Source organism: Zalophus californianus, chromosome 15, assembly GCF_009762305.2.
Source record: "Zalophus californianus isolate mZalCal1 chromosome 15, mZalCal1.pri.v2, whole genome shotgun sequence".
Taxonomy (NCBI): Eukaryota; Metazoa; Chordata; class Mammalia; order Carnivora; family Otariidae; genus Zalophus; species Zalophus californianus.
This window is the reverse complement of record NC_045609.1, coordinates 6,934,391-6,950,668: the sequence shown is the minus strand read 5'-3', so window position 1 is coordinate 6,950,668 and position 16,278 is coordinate 6,934,391. Positions and strand designations below refer to the sequence as shown.

Here is a 16,278-nt window from a genome sequence, read left to right as displayed (position 1 = left end):
GGTGGAGGTCACTGATTCTGAAATGGATAATCGCCGTAGACGGGACAAGAGGAGGCTCAGGAGAAGGGACGTGATTTGAATCCCAGTTAGATTCCTGAGAGTGGGAACTGACCTAGCCTGTCTCTTCATTTTGAGATGGCCCTCAGATTTATCTTGCGTGGGAACCCACCCCAGGCAGACCAGCTATGAGGCTGAGCGTGAAGCACCAGAGAGAGTTGCTTAATCCCCTTGGCTGTGCGTGGGGTGATGGTACCAGTTTGCGCTCCCACCGGCAGTGTAAGAGGGTTCCCCTTTCTCCACGTTCTTGGAGTTTACATAAAAACTTAAAAAACAGAAGGTACATGGGTTATTTTTCCTCAAGCTAAGAAACATGGTTATATGAGATTAGTTACTAAATAAGTTTTTCTTTCTTAAAATTTCTGTGTCCTTCCTAAGGAATAACAGAATTTTTTATATTTACTGCTTATGTGTTATTGATCAATATTAAATGTTATGTTTTTTTTTATTTTTTAAAGATTATATTTATTTCAGACAGAGAGTGAGCACGAGTAGGGGGCGGGGGCAGAGAGAGGAGCAGGCTCCCAGCTGAGCAGGGAGCCCGATGTGGGACTTGATCCCAGGACCCTGGGACCATGACCTGAGCCGAAGGCGGGCGGTTCACCGACTGGGCCACCCAGGCGCCCCTAAATGTTATGTTTTTAGAGGGAAAAGAAGAGGTATATTTTCCTCAAGTGACGTCTTAACCAATTTATACTCAAGAACATTTATTTACACTTAAAGGTAATTGTTTATGTATATGTCACATCCATCAGACTGAGAACTTTTCATCAGTAGAGTGTGAGTTTTTCAGTTTTGTTTCCTTAGGGACTATCATCCTACCTGGAATACAGTAGGAATTTAATAAATATTTTAGAAGGAGTAAGATACTAGAACATTTAGATTTATGGTTTATGGTTTATTTTTTGAGTAATTTTTCCATGGTGTTAAAAGTAACCTTTAAGTGGGATAAGTAAAATTAGATAAAACCCAAAGGACAGATTGCTTTTAATTCTAGGTTGGAACACATGTTCAGAGACTAGACTATTTTGATAGAGCCTATCTGAAAAAATGTTCAGATAACAATACTTTTTCCTTTGCTTTGATTAGATGTGTATTTCAAGAATGGCACGACTAAAGCAAATACGCCCACTTTCTGTTTGTGAGACTTTAGAGGTCCTCCAAGGTAATAAGAAAAATAGGCTTGACCTGTGAGGGACCGTATCTTCTTCAGAACTGACTCAAAGAAAATTTTTTGTCAACTGTCTTTAAATTTGGGTATAATTGATACACTATACGATGTATAAATTTTAAGTGAACACCTCAGTGAACCAACATCTCTCTCAAGATAGAGAACATTTCCATCACCCAGAAAGTTCTCTTGTGCCATGTCCAGTCATTTGCCCCACCTCAGAAATAAATGGTACTGTGATTTCTATCAACAGAGCTTAGTTGTGCCTCTTCCAGAACTTCATATACATGGAGTTATACAGAGTGTGCCCATGTACACTTTTGCCTCACTTAACGGTGTTTTTGAGACTTATACTTGTTACAAGTATCAGTAGGTTGTTTCTTAATGTTGATGAGTAGTATTCTGTGGTGTGAATTTATCCACTCATCTGTTTGGGTGGGTTACAATTTTTGTCTATTGTGAATATAACTGCCATGAACATTAATGCACAAGTTTCTTTGTGGACATATGTTTTCATTTCTTTTGTATATACTTAGAAGTACATCCCTGGATAAGTATATATTTAATTTTATAAAAAATTATCAAACATATTCCTAAAGGGGTTCTATATTTAAACATGCCCATCAGGGATGTTTTCAGTGCTCCAATATGCTCTAAGCCTTTGCCGACACTTGTGCCTGTCAGTCTTTTCAATATCGGCACTCTAGTGGGTATCATATGGTACTTTGTGATTTCTTTGACGATAACGATGCTGAAATTCTGTCACGTACTTATTGGCCATTCCCGTGTCTTCTTTTTTTGAAGTAATCTAGTCAGGTCTTTGCTTTTTTTAAAACTGGGTTGTGTGACTTTTTTATTCTTAACGTTTTATGCTTTTTAGTTCACGAATTATAGCTGTTCTTTATGTATTTTAGGTATAAGTCCTTTGTCAGATATGTGTATTGTGACTCTTTTCCAGTTGGTGGTTGTCCTTTTATTTCTTAACTGTGTCTTTCAAAAAGCAGAAGTTTTCATTTCAGTGAAGTCCATTTTTATCAGGGTTTCTTTCTTTTATCCAGAGTGTTTTCCCTAGTCCATCGTCACAAAGATATTCTCTTATGTTTTTCTGCTTTATGGTTTTAGGTTTTTATGGTTAGTTCTACGTGAGGTGTAGAGGTGAGGATTCATTCTTCTTTCTGTGTGGATATCAATTTGTTCCTGCCCAATTTGTTGCAAAGACTGTCCTTAAACGCACTGAATTATTTTGGTGACTTGGTCAAAAAAATCAGTTGACCATAGATGTGTACGTCTGTTTTTGGCCTCTTATGCTTCACTGTTTATTCATCTGTCCTTACGCCTATGCTGTATTTTGTTCAAGAGTTTTGCACGTATGATTTTTGAGTGATATTATAGTTTTCTTTTATTGTCTTTGGTTGTTACATTGAGGTCATGTTGGTATATGCTTTTCCATGTGTTTACTTATCTGTGTCTTTATATTTAAAAATGCATCTGTTGTAGGTAGTACATAGTTGGGGATTGCTTTTTTGTATATTCTGACAATCTCTGCCTTTTAATTGGAATGTTTAGTCTATGTACCATAATTACTGATGTGGTTAGGTTTTGATCTACCATTTTTGTTGTTTCTTTTCTTTTTTTTTTAAAGAGATTTTATTTATTTATTTGACAGACAGAGACACAGCGAGAGAGGGAACACAAGCAGGGGGAGTGGGAGAGGGACAAGCAGACTCCCCACTGAGCGGGGAGCCGGATGCGGGGCTCGATCCCGGGACCCTGGGACCATGACCTGAGCTGAAGGCAGACGCTTAATGACTGAGCCACCCAGGCGCCCCATTTTTGTTGTTTCTTACTTGTCTCATCCTGTAAACATTTTTTTAAAAATCCTGTATCCCCTTTTCGAATTTCTCTTTGTCTAATTAGATATGTTTAATTTCTCTTTTAGGTTTTCAGCTATACCTCTGCCTTGTTTTTCTTGTAGTTTCTGTACAGATTACAGTATTCATCTGTAAGTCTTTTTTGAATTAAGATTTTACCACTTTGTGTAAGAAATGTATGAAACCTATAATATGGCTTCATTTGCCCCTTCTTGTTCATTGTACTGTCCTCATATATTTTATATCCATATATGTTATAAACTAATACAGTTTCATTCTCTTAAGACAGTGTATATGAAGCGTATATAAACAGTATGTGTGTATACACACAGTTAATACAGTATCTGTAACAGGTAGGTCTTAAGGAAATTAAGAGGAGGACTCTTTCATGTTTACTTATGCATTTACTTCTTCCAAGGCTCTTCATTCTTTTCTGTAGGTTCAGGTTTACATCTGGTACCACTTCTGTTCTTCCTGGAAGAGAAGGCCTTTCTTGCAGTATTGGGGCTATTTTGCAACAGATTCTCTCAGTTTTCCTTTATATGAAGATTCTTTATTTTTCCTTTATTTTTGAAGGGGTTTTGTTGTGCATTGACTTCTAGGTTGACATTTTTTTTTTCCTTTCAGTTCTTTACAGATGTCGTTTGCTGTCTTTCTGATGAACTTTTGGCTACATTCTCATTATTGTTCTCTGTCTTTTCTTCTCTGGTCACGTCCACACATTTTTGTTGTTGTATCTTTGGTTTTCAATATTAGGTGACATTTTCTCATGGCTAACTGAAAATCCTGCTCTGATAGATTGCTGTTTTTGCTCAGTTTTGAATGTTTCTGCCCCATTCTCTCTATTCTCCCCTAACTTGTAAATTAAATCACTTGATACTCCTCTCTGGTCTTAGAGGCTCTTTTCAAACCATTGGTTTTTGTTGTTGTTGTTGTCTTATTTTTTTTTTTCCTGTGCCTCAGCATGGATTCTTTGTATTGACATGTCTTAAAGTTCACCTGGCCTTTTTCATTATTGTGTCCACTCTGATAATCTCCATCGGATCCAGTGTTGTCCATTTCAGATATTGTAGTTTTCAGTTCTGTAATTTCCATTTTGTTCTTTTTTTTTTTTTATTAAATCTCTTCTGAAACGTCCTATTTCTTTACCCATTCTATCTCTCATTCTGTAAATTCTTCAATATATTTAGCATTGGTATTTTAAAATTCTTGTCTTTGGATTCCATTTTCTGGGTCACGTATAGGTCCGTTTCTGTGGACTGCTTTGACTATGGAGTTACATCTCTCATTTATCGCACATACATATTAATTTTTGATCGTATGCCAGACATCGCAGATGCTATGTTGTAAAGATTCTGTTACGTTCCCCTGAGGAAGGTTGAGTTTTGTTCAAACAGGCAGTTAAATTAATGGCAAATCATCTCGCACGGTACAGAGGCTCATCCTTAGGCTTTGCTATTTCTGTTTTGCCCGTCACTTCCCGGGAAATGTCTGCTCGCCCAGGGAAGTGGTCTTTGTGCCTTAAGCTGAGGTGCTTCTGTGGTTTCAAAGGGAAGTCTGAGGCCTTTATCAGGCTCCCTGGATGTGGGCAGCTGTTGGAACTGGTCAGCTTCCTAAAAATATCCCAACTGTTGATGTTTTCCTCAGCATCCTCGGACTTGAAGTTCTCAGTTTAGCCAACAACTGTAGTATTAATTTGCAAATTTGGGACTTCACCCTTGATGGCTTTCTCATTTGGGAGACTTTCTTCCTCAATTTTCAGCCACCCTGGCAGGCCCATATTCTGACCCACAGGGTTGCGGTTTGCTATTTTGAGCTCCATCTGCTGTGGCAAGGGCTGGTTTCACTCTCGTGCGATAAGCCCTACACATGTAAATTAGCATCGAGTGGGGTTTCCTTCCTTTCTGGACTCGTAGATAGTTTACTTTCCGCCTGGTTGTTTTCCGCTGCCTTCACAGTTGATTTTTATATTCATCCACCATTTATAGTTGTTACTGGGTGGAGGTCAACCCTGTCATCGGAAAGCCAATCTTGGAAGGAATTTGTTGTGTGTGGTTTATTTCAGTCATTTATGAAGAGGTGTCAAACCTCTTTCATTGGGAACTTGAAAATGTCCTCGAGTCATGTATAATGGATGACACTGTTACAGGCCAGTAGAGCATAGTGTTTATGAGAAGCTTAGTATTTATGAAAAGAAATACAAGATACTAAAACATAATCTAAGATGGGAAGTTTGGTCATCTGCCTGATTTGTGCATAGGCTGATGTTAGATAACCACGAGAATGGAAATTAAACCTACTCAGTGCATGTACTTAGAGACCCCAGTGGAATTCAACTTCATGTAGCTACTGGGACGTTCCTCACGTCCGCCCTCGCAATTTCTGACCTGTATTAATTGCCTTTAAGAGAGGAGACTTTAGTTTTGAAGTTTCCACCACCCTGAATTTGTTTTGGTCGCTGAAATTGGGTAGGTAAGTTTTGTGCAGTTTGCAGAGTCCACCACCAGAGAGAAATTAGGCCAACTTAAAATATAGCATGTTCCAGGAATAGTAACAATGTAGTTAGAAACTGAAATTACCACCACCAGCATTGGTACTATTTTGCTTTTGTGTGCCCGTGTTCACCAAGGTAGGATGTATCATCATTATGATATTGGTGGGAGTGGGTGAACATTTAAGCAGGCCAGAAACTTTTTTTTTTTTTTTACTCTGTCAGCAACACTATGTTAAATAGTAACAGCATTGCCCCGTTTCACATTTTCTCTTTCTATAATGTTTCTTTGAAAAAGCTTTGAGGAATTGTTTAATCAGCAGATTTTTTGTTTGAAACAACTTTTTAATAAACGCTTTTCCAAAATATGTTATCGCCATATAAAAAAGAAAATCCTGTTGGCCCTTGAACAATGTGCGATTTAGGGACACTGACCCTTCCCCCTACACGAGGTTAAAAATCCACATATAACTTTTGTCTCTCCAAAACGGAACTGCTGTTGACCAGAAGCCTTCCTTATGAACAGTAGACTAACACATATTTTGTATGTTGTATGTATCACATAATGTGTTCTTACAATAAAGTGAGCTAGAGAAAGGAAAATGTTATTGAGAATATCATAAGGAAGAGAAAATACATTTAGTGTACTGGGCTGTATTTACTGAAAAACCCACGTGTAAGTGGACCTGTGTAGTTCAAAGGGTCAACTGTTGTTCAAGAGTCAACTATACCAATAGATAAAAAGGAAGAAAATGAAATTAACCCAAATCCCTCTGCCAGGTGCAACCACATTGGAGGGCATACATCATTTTAGCTTATTTTTCTGTTTTAATTTACAAAAATGGATCATAGTATATATATTTTAGGATCTTTTTTCTCAGTTCAAGCAGTTCTATATATGTGTCAATGTTTGTGCTTTTATGTATACTGTGTGTGTATATATTTAAACAAAAAAGAAATTGTTCAGATACCTGTTTAAAATCTATCCAGCTAGATAGCTTTGAATTTGCTAGGGCCTAGGTTAAGGAACTATTTTTTTTTTTTGAGAGAGAGAGAGAGAGAGAGAGAGCACGCACGTGTGCAGAGGGAGAATCCGAAGCAGACTCCCTGCCGAGTGTGGAGCCCGTGATGCAGGGCTCCATCTCATGACCTGAGATCATGACCTGAGCTTAAGTCAAGAGTCAGACGCTTAACCGACTGAGCCACCCAGGTGCTCCTAGGGAACATTTTGTCATTAACTGAAACCACATTTGTTTTTGTAACTGATAAGCATGAGAGAAAACTGCTTTGTAGCTTCTACTTTGACGCACCTAAGAATGGGTTTCCTGCCCTTACTCTGCTTACTGGCACGTGGACACTGTCTTCTTTCTGGCTTTATCACATTGCCCCTGGTACAGGCTGAAAAAGCTCAGAGCTGCTCTGCAAAATCATGCTTTGCTGATTTGGTGATGACCAGGTGTATCTCAGTGCAGAGTGTTGTCTTGAAACACCAGAGCCTTCTGTTTAGTCAGGATCTCATTGCCAGCCTTGTACGTAGGCGTTGAACAAGGCATCTTTCTGGAGTTTATAGTCTAGAAGGGAAGCAGACCTTGAGCTCGGGAGGAATTATTGGTATGCTGTGGGTAGTGAAGAAGCTCAGGGTCATCGGCGTGCATGGCAAGTGTCTTGACCTCACATGGGATGTCTGAGAAGAGCTTCTTGGAGGAAAAGATGTTTAGGTTGCCACCTTCCCAAGGACCAAAAGCTAGGTGGGAAAATGGATTAGGAAAAGCCAGGGGTGGTTTTCCGGGTGGAGGAGCCGTCCAAGACAGAAGCCAGGATTGTTTTATTTGCCTCTCTTCTGACAATTTCCTTCTGTAGTCTCTTTTGGAACATTGGGACGATTTTTCCCCTAATTGTCCATATAAAACATGTCATCCGTGTAAATTGTGCGGTAAGACCGGGCTGAACAGTTGTAGGAGTCGCGATCCACACGCTGTTTCACAGACTGGTTCTTTGAAGGTTAATGACTGGGATAAACTAACAGTGAACAACGTATCCCTTCAGTGTCTTCATCTAGAGGCGAGGCTGAGCCCCCTGCAGACTAGGAGCTTGTGGGGATGGCCCTTGAGATGCTTGCTGCCGGTTGGACAGCTGTGTGGCCCCTGGAGTTTTTAGGTCAGCTGTAGCATCTTTCTCTTTGCTTCTTTAGTATGTCATTGGTTTCCTACGGGGGCCGGGGGCTAGCTGACTAGCAGGAGGGCCAAGTCTGGCCAGAGACCTGTTTTTAAAGATACGGCTCTGTCATCTGTACATCCCCGATGGTGCTTTTGCACTGTGATGACAGAGCTGAGTAGTTGCAAAAGATCCCATGTGCCCTGCAAAACCCGACAGGCCGACTCCAGAAAATGTCTGCTGCCTGGTCTAGGCATGATCCACGACCAGACACCCCACATCACTTCTTTATTTTGGTTGGTACACATTGCTTCCCGTACTCTCCACAGCCAGTCCAATGCTGGTCCTTTTCATTGTCCGATTTTTTTCTTTCTTCTCTCTCTTCTGACCAGTTATCCCTGGCTGACTAAAAAATGGGGCTGACATCACATCAACTCATATGGCACCATTACCGTCAGCCTTTGTTTTTGGCTCTTCTCCACCGAAAATTTTTAAAAATTATTATTTATTTGAGAGAGAGAGAGAGAGAGAGTGAGTGGGGGTAGGAGCAGAGGGAGAGGATCAAGCAGACTCACGCTGAGCATGGAGCTTGATGCGGGGCTCGATCCCACGACCCTGAACTCATGACCTGAACTGAAATCAAGAGTCCGACGCTCAACCGACTGAGCCACCCAGGCTCCCCTCCACTTCAGTTTTGATTACTGCTCATTCTCAGAAGCTTTTCCCATCACTTCTTGTTTCATAGAGGCCCAGAGGAGAAAAAGCACAAATTTTGGCTCCAAGAAAATGGTTTATTTGTTTATTTTAAGTAGTCTCTACACCCGGCGTGGTGCTTGAACTCATGACCCTGAGATCAAGAGTCGGAGCCTCTATCCATGGAGCCAGCCGCCAGGCACCCATCCAAGAAGACTATTTAAAGTTGAGTCCTGCTATTAGAAAATAAGTTAATTTAGGCATGTCACTGTACTTCTCTGAACCTCAGGTTCTTTTTCTGACAACGGGGATCATTTTCTAGCTCTCTCACCTACTGTGGCAAGGATGGGGCATATACATGCTGTCCCATCTGTGATTCGTTCTTCTCTGCAAAGCCGGCCATGTGGGATGACCGGCCTCCTTCACTTCAGTGCATCTGTGAAGAAGTTAATTTTGTTTTTAAATTTATTGTGGAATAAATGTGGTTTGTATTTATTTTGAAATTTTTGCTCAGATAACACTAAGGAAACTATTCTTATTAAATATGGTTTGAATAGGAACACATGAATCTCAAATGATCTGCAGAGCAAAACCAGAATTCAGTATTACTGAATGAAAGCCCTTTTCGTGTATTTTTAAAACCAGAAGCACTGCATTTTGGGAGCCCACGAAAATTCAAATGTTAAGTCAGGAAATCAGAGACCTTTTTCTTCCTGGCTGACCGAGTTGTGGGTTGCGTTTTTGTCCCCGTATGTTCTGTGGTCGAAGCCTTGCGTGAAGACTGAGGTCAGTCTCCACGCAGGCTCCGCCAGCCTGAAGATAACCACACCACTGACATGCCCATGCTGTCGTGTGAAAGCAGTGTGGCCACGGTGCCACGGAATGTTCCACCATGTACGCTTGGGCGCTACGGTAGCAAAGATTCCTTGTGCCCATTTTATGTATTTGGAAAGGAGATCGTGTTTTTAGATCCAACGTGGAGAAGAAAGTAGAGGAATGACCTTGTCCTTTAGATGCCTCTTGACAGTGAGCGAGAAGAGCATTCTCGAATGACTCACTGTGCTGAGCTGTGTCATGTGTGTTCTCGCGTGCCTTTGGGTCTGGGTTTCCTGTTCTGTAAGATAAATATTTCCTTTTTGCACAAAGATCTTGCTACCCATTTGGGCTCTAAGACCTAACTTGTGTCAGGTCTCGGGAGGATGGTGAGTGGGCTGACGCCCTTGTTTTTCGCTGGCCTGGGACCCGCGGGCGGACCCGTGGGGGTTAGCCTTCCAGAGGTTTATTAGAAGAGTGGGGCCCAGAGGGTTTTCTGGACTTTCTCCCGCTCCTCATGGGCAGGGAGCAGCCTGGACTGCTCCCGTCTACGGGCAGGCTGGCCCTGGAAAGGGAGGGCCTCAGGAGAGTCTGGGCCAAACCCACCACTCCCCTCGCGCAGGGAAGGCTCCAGACAGAAAGCTGAGGCCACAGGGTGTGGGGGGCCCCCCGCCAGCGCTCTGTAGAGCGGGGTGGGCGCGTGAGTAACCTGTGTTCTTAGCAAGTCCGCCTTCGATTTCTCCTCTGCCACACGAGGATGTCCGCTTCAGGGAGTCTGGGCCCATGAAGCATTGAGGGAAGAGCCCCGTGGTGCCGAACAGTGTGGCTGCGGTGTTAGTTTGACTGCGTCAGGGCCCCCCCATGCATGAGGAACACGGCTGCCTGAGGTCCTGTCCTGATCAGACCTGGAGAGCCTGAGGTACGTGCTGAGGACAGAAGCCTGCCCTCTGCACAGGAGAAAAGAAGCCTTTCTTCCTCCTTGCTTTGTCGTACACATGTGCTTATTCTTGGTACTGAGGAAGAGATGAGGAAGGAGAATGTGGAGTGAAGGACCGCTTTTTTTTTTTTTTTTTAATTGCTTTTAGGCTGTGGAATGGGTCCCACGACAGGAGTCCTGGAGGGGTGTGACCCGGGGACGGAGGTCCAACCCCTCTGTTTTGGTAACTCCCACTGCTGGTGTCAGGGCGCTATCCGTACACACAAAAGCAAGTTGCTATTTACATTAAACACAGGAGTTTCTAGGAGAAGAGAGAACTCCAGTCTACATTCTTAACAGCCCACCAAAACATGCTGTCTGCGGTGTTTGCTTGTTCAGATGAGGTTCCTTCTGCCAGAGATACGAGGAAGCGTGACTTGTTTATGCCCAGACAGGCTCTGTGTATCCAGCTCCTACCACAGGACCTTGGCACAGGAGGTAACCCCAAAGCATCTGTGGAATGGAGCAATGGGTTTAGGAGCACGTCTGTGTGAAGCAACGGGATGGACATCCTTGCACAAGTGTTTGTTCTGGGCCTCTTGATTTGCTCCCCTGGTTAACATTTATTTAAAAAAAAAGAAAAAGTGGATCATTCCTTAAAAAAAGGCAGTCTATTTTAGGGCCATCTCCATTTACTCAGAAAATGCTATGCATTGCTTTTGAAAACAAATTGAACTTTTATTTATTTATTATTTTAAAAAAGATTTTATTTATTTTTTGACTGAGAGTGACATAGTGAGAGAGGGAACACAAGCAGGGGGAGTGGGAGAGGGAGAAGCAGGCTTCCCGCGGAGCAGGGAGCCTGATGCGGGGCCCGATCCCAGGACCCCGGGATCATGACCCGAGCCGAAGGCAGACGCTTAACGACTGAGCCACCCAGGCGCCTCTCGAATTGAAATTTTAATGTGACTCTTTCCTTAGTGTCATTTTTTTCTCTTGCTCCAGAGCTTGATTTTTACAAGTAGGAGCTTTATAATGTGGAAATTTCGTTCCCATTTTTGTCCTTGCAGAATATCTGATACCACTGATTTCATTAGTTCTGGCTTGAAGCTAAAGTTGGGCAGACTAGGGGCGCCTGGGTGGCTCAGTCGTTAGGCGTCTGCCTTTGGCTCAGGTCATGATCCCGGGGTCCTGGGATCGAACCCCGCATCGGGCTCCCTGCTCCGCGGGGAGTCTGCTTCTCCCTCTCCCACTCCCCCTGCTTGTGTTCCCTCTCTTGCTGTGTCTCTCTCTGTAAAATAAAATAATAAATAAATAATAAATAAATAAATTAATTAATTAAAATAAATAAAATAAAAGAGGTGTGTCCTCTTCTCTTCTGCTGTAGAAACGCAAGGGAAAGGTGGCAGGAGGCTCTGCCTTGGTGAGCAGCCCCCAGGCTGTCGGGGCCCTGCCTGGATGGCTGGTATTTTGAGTGTGTGACCCATTCCCTAGCTGGTGTTTCTAGGTCATAATGTGCTCTCTATAAAGGGCCTGAGTGGGGTCTTTCCAGCTTTTGTGTTTCTGTGGCCCGTGGTGTGTTTACGCGAGTGTGGACCTCCCAAGTGAGTTCCCTTTCCCAGTGTTGTCCTTTTAGGGGCTTTTGCTGTGACTGTGCTTTAGATTTTAATTTAGAATCGTTAGTGGCTTTGGTCCTTTCACTCCTTGGCCCCGTTAACTGATCTTCAGTATCATTATGTCTTCGGTCGTCTTCGGGCTGTCTCTTGCCTTTCTCCGGCCTGCTCCTCGTCTGTGTCTTACTTAGTCTCCAAGTACGACTCTTCCTCCTCACTAGGAGATAGTGCGGTGTCGTGGCTAAGAACCAGGAGCGAAGCCAGCCTGGGTTTGAATCCCATCCCTGCCGTTTATTAGCCGAGCAGTCTCCAGTGCATGATTCCGTTTTGTTTCTTTGTGACAAGTATTAACATTTCTGAGTTTTCCACTGGCCAGCAAACCTCTGATCGTGGCTGCTGCCCTCACTTTGCTCCCAAGATGGATATGCATGGATCACAGGAGCACTTTGTGCCTCATTGTGAAATGAAACGTTTCTTTAAGCGTTTTTCTGGCCTCCTAGTAAAGTGGTGGGAACCTATTTGAGCTTACGAGAACACCTCCCTTTTTCGGTGACATTGCCCAGGCCCCTGCTTTGCCTCCTCAGGATGAGGATCGCGTGCGTCTTTTGTTTGCCATGAGCTTTACGAAACTGTTTGCAGGCGTGTTGTCTTTCAGCCCGATCACGACACTGGGCTGTGGGACTGCTAGGAGTCCCGTTCTCTCGGTGAAGAAACCCCTAGGCTGGCGGAATTAAACACCATGCTCGAGGCCTTCCGGGCAGACGGGGAGCGTTGTTCTGTGCGTCTGCAGAGCATGTGCTCTTAATGACCGTGGGGCACTGTCTCTCGTTGAGGAGGCTCAGACCCCTCGAAGTACACTAGCTCCTTGGGAGACAAGAGTCTAATTGTCCGAAATGACACAGCGTAGGGCACGAGAGCCTTTCTCCGCTTCCACAGCCTTCGTGCAAGTGCCGTCCGCGGACGTCTTGGCACCCACATGCTCTCAGTTTGCCTGCCCGCCAGACCCTTCCTCTTCGGGGAGCAGGCGTGGCCTTGCCCTAGAGGACACAGTGTCCATTCTGAACAGGAGTGTGGAGGTGCCGGGTGGCTCTGTCAGTTAAGCGACTGACTCTTGGTTTGGCTCAGGTCATGGGCTCAGGTCACGAGTTGGAGCCCCGGGGTCAGGTTCCCCGGTCAGCGGGGAGTCCCGCTTGGGACTTTCTCTCCCTCTCCCTCTGCTCGTGTGTGCCCTCTCTCTCTCAAGTGAATAAATACATCTTAAGAAAACAAAACAGCGCAGAGTGTGTTCCTTTCGGGCAGGTTTTTGTGTGACTCTTGCGGAATGTTAACATTGTATAAGCAGCATGATCAAGAAGTTCTGGGCTGTTAGCAGTCTCAGCCAGGACTTCCACATGCAGATCCTTCTCTTTAAGTGCATCAGCTAAGTTCATTGCTTGTGTTCTGGTGATGTTACCACCACACTGCATTCTTGTAAATGCACTTCACACCCACCACCGTATAACCCCTTCCCCGCCCCCAGCATTTGGCACAGTGCCTGCTGCCAGGTGGATAGTTCATTCATGCCACTTGTTAAAGTCGTTTATTCTTTTGAATAGCCATAATGGTGGCAAATTACCAACTTTGAGGAGGAACTTGATTCTGTGAACCTATTAAAATATTTTCCACTAAAGCAAAGAACTTGGGTCTTGTTAAAAAGATCAGGACTGGGGCTCTTGGGTGGCTCAGTTGGTTAGGCGACTGCCTTTGGCTGAGGTCACGATCCCAGAGTTCTGGGATCGAGTCCCACATCGGGCTGCTGGCTCAGTGGGGAGCCTGCTTTCCCCTCTGACCCTCTCTCCTCTCATGCTGTTTCTCACTCTTTCTCAAATAAATAAATAAATAAATAAAATCTTAAAAAAAAAAAGATCAGGACTAAGCCATAATGAAACAGATTTTTCTCGTGGGCATTGGGTTTTGAAGGCAAAAGAGTGGTCAGCCTGTTTTGAGCAGTCAGCATCATCGGAGTGAGTCCCAAAGAAGATGATGTAGGAGGGGGCAAGGAGCACTTTTATTCAGATAGAAAGTTCTGTTTAAAAGTTGCTGTTGCTGGGGCACCTGGGTGGCTCAGTCGGTTAAGTGTCTGCCTTCGGCTCAGGTCATGATCTCAGGGTCCTGGGATCGAGCCCCAAGTTGGGCTCCTTGCTCCTCAGGGAGCCTGCTTCTCCCTCTGCCTCTGCCTCTGTCTCTCCCCCTGCTTGTGCTCTCTCTCTCTCTCTCAAATGAATAAATGAAATCTATAAAAAAAATAAGAGTTGCTGTTGCCTTTCTTGTGGGTCTTTTTTTTTTTTTTTTCTTGAAAGCCTCGCTGACAATTCTGTGCTCTTGTTGATGAGGCTGGGATGTGAATCTAGCCGTGGTGATAGGCTGCCTGCTATTCTCAGTGTGGCTGTTCTTCCCCACAGATGCCCGCTGAGTACTTGGCATTGCACACCAGAAGAATTAGCCCTGATGGAAATGATTCATTCTCTCTTTCAAGAATTAATCATCAACAAAGGAAACACAGAGCTGCTGTCCAGAATGGTCACAAGTGCACAGTTAGAGGTTTCTGCGTGCACGTTAGTAAAGGTCATCCGCCAGGACAGGCGTTTTTATTGGACACTCTGCTCAGAACAACTTGGGAAAGTTTGATGTTCTCATCAGAAGTCTGATTTGACCTCTCCCCAATGTTCACATAGGGAAAGAGGCTGAATTCAGTGGACTGTAGACCAGAATTGCAGTTGTGGCCACGAATTTAACGGACTCCCATACTTGCATTAGTAGACCCAGCAATGGCCGTTATGTCTTGCAGACGTGTTCTGTGGTGGGCACTGTGTGTGTGTTCTCTCTAATCTGCATAACTTCTCTCCACACTGCGTGTCACTGTCCTTCTCTTCCAGGCCTGGAAACTGAGTTTTGGAAGGATTCAGTAACGGACAAACACCACTCCGCGGGTCCATAGCAGAGGTGTAGTTCAAGCCTGTCTGTCCAGCCCGAGTCAAACCTCCTCCACTGTTCATGGTTTTTTGAAAGTCTTCCACGCCAAGTGACCAGCCTAGAGGGCTCTTGCTAGCCGGTGAGCACAGGGCTCCTTCCTCTCGGTGTTGGGTATGATCTCTTAAGTCCCTGACTTGAGTCCTTCCCTGCTAACTCTTATTGATGTTGGTAAGTTCTTTCCTTGTTAGTAGGAGGCTTTCTGGATTTATGTGCATTTGTTCCATTCTCTCCTTTCTCTGTGGCCCCCTGACTCTCACCCCCACCCCACACACATGCACACACGCACCCTACAGGTTTGGAAAACCTGAGGCTTCCGTCTATTCTATAACTGAGGTGACAGTGTCTCTTTTTATAATTAATGTGATTCTCCTCTCTCGGGATGACAACACTGAGGCTTCGGGTGAGGAAGAGTAGCAGGTGCCTATCTTGTAAGTCTGATCCACTTGGAGCCATATATTCTTCCCATAAAATGAGTAATAGTTGCATTGTATCTGGTGGAAGTGGGGTGTTTTCATTTGGGGTTCTTCTGTGAAATGAAAGAAAGCAGAACTTCTTGTCCCTAGGTTGTGGACCCTAAAATGTTATGAAATTAAAAAACCCAAGTAAAGCATGGTTCAGAATGCCTTGCTCTGGGAACAAGGAAGGCCCTTTGCTGGGCATATAACATTACTCTGTGAATTATGAATCTCCAATATTCAGACTGGATATGTGGACAAGTTAGCAAGTCTGATCGTTGAGCATGGGTGTCCCTGGTTCTGGGATAATACCCTTGTTGGGTCAAAGCATGCTTGACTCGGCGGATTTTATCTTTCATCTTATTTAATCCTCTGAACCACACAGTATAGTGGGGAGCATCCGATCCTCTTTCAGAAAAGTAGAAATTGAGGCTGGGAAGAGACGAATGGACTTTGCCAAGGTTGCGTGGCTAGTGAGTGGTAGGACTTTGAACCAAGGTTTTGCCTGTGTGGTGTCCTTCTGTTGATGTTGGTGGTTTGGGTTCCCTAATGATTGATCTTTCCTGTTCTGTAAGTTTTAAACAACATGGGAAATAGAGCAAGGATCAAATGGGAACCAACATGGATGGTCAGTCAATTATTGGTAAAGCAGGACTGGAGACCTCACAAGCATGTCTGAAACTAAAATGTGTGTTTGACTCCAGCAGCCTCCTAGATCTCCAGTATCAGCCGGGCTTTTGGAGAGCTGGAGGGAGCCCCAGGCTGCGCCGCTCAGCGCTCGGCATGGCTGAGCCCTTAGTTAGTGCTTCTTCACACACTGCCAGGCAAATCTGTCACTCACCTTCCAGAAGAGTTTAAGGAGGGGCTGGGGCAGGGAGAGAGAAAACTGGCTTAGTCTGATACTGCTTCCTCTCAGGAAACAGACTAAAATCTCTTCCCAAAAGCATAAGGCAGGGCATTGTGTGTGTGTGTGGGGGGGGGGGGGGGCAGGGAAGGGGGGAGGAGGAGGCTCTCCACCCCAAATCCCAGCTG

General features: G+C 44.2%; 1 protein-coding gene across 21 annotated transcripts in view; it reads left to right on the top strand.

The window, feature by feature from the left end:
- The window catches only part of SGMS1 (sphingomyelin synthase 1), a 263,991-nt gene that overhangs the window by 138,549 nt on the left and 109,164 nt on the right, over positions 1–16,278 (top strand). For 16 of the 21 annotated variants that reach the window (XM_035724238.1, XM_027596050.2, XM_027596054.2 and 13 more), the window contains one exon: positions 14,695–14,870. The exons of 3 other annotated variants lie outside the window; for them this stretch is intronic. The gene's annotated coding sequence lies outside the window, so the exon portion shown is untranslated. Of the gene's footprint in view, positions 1–14,220; positions 14,384–14,694; positions 14,871–16,278 lie in introns of all 21 variants that reach the window. 2 more of the 21 variants (XM_027596049.2, XM_027596048.2) reach the window with 2 other exon arrangements.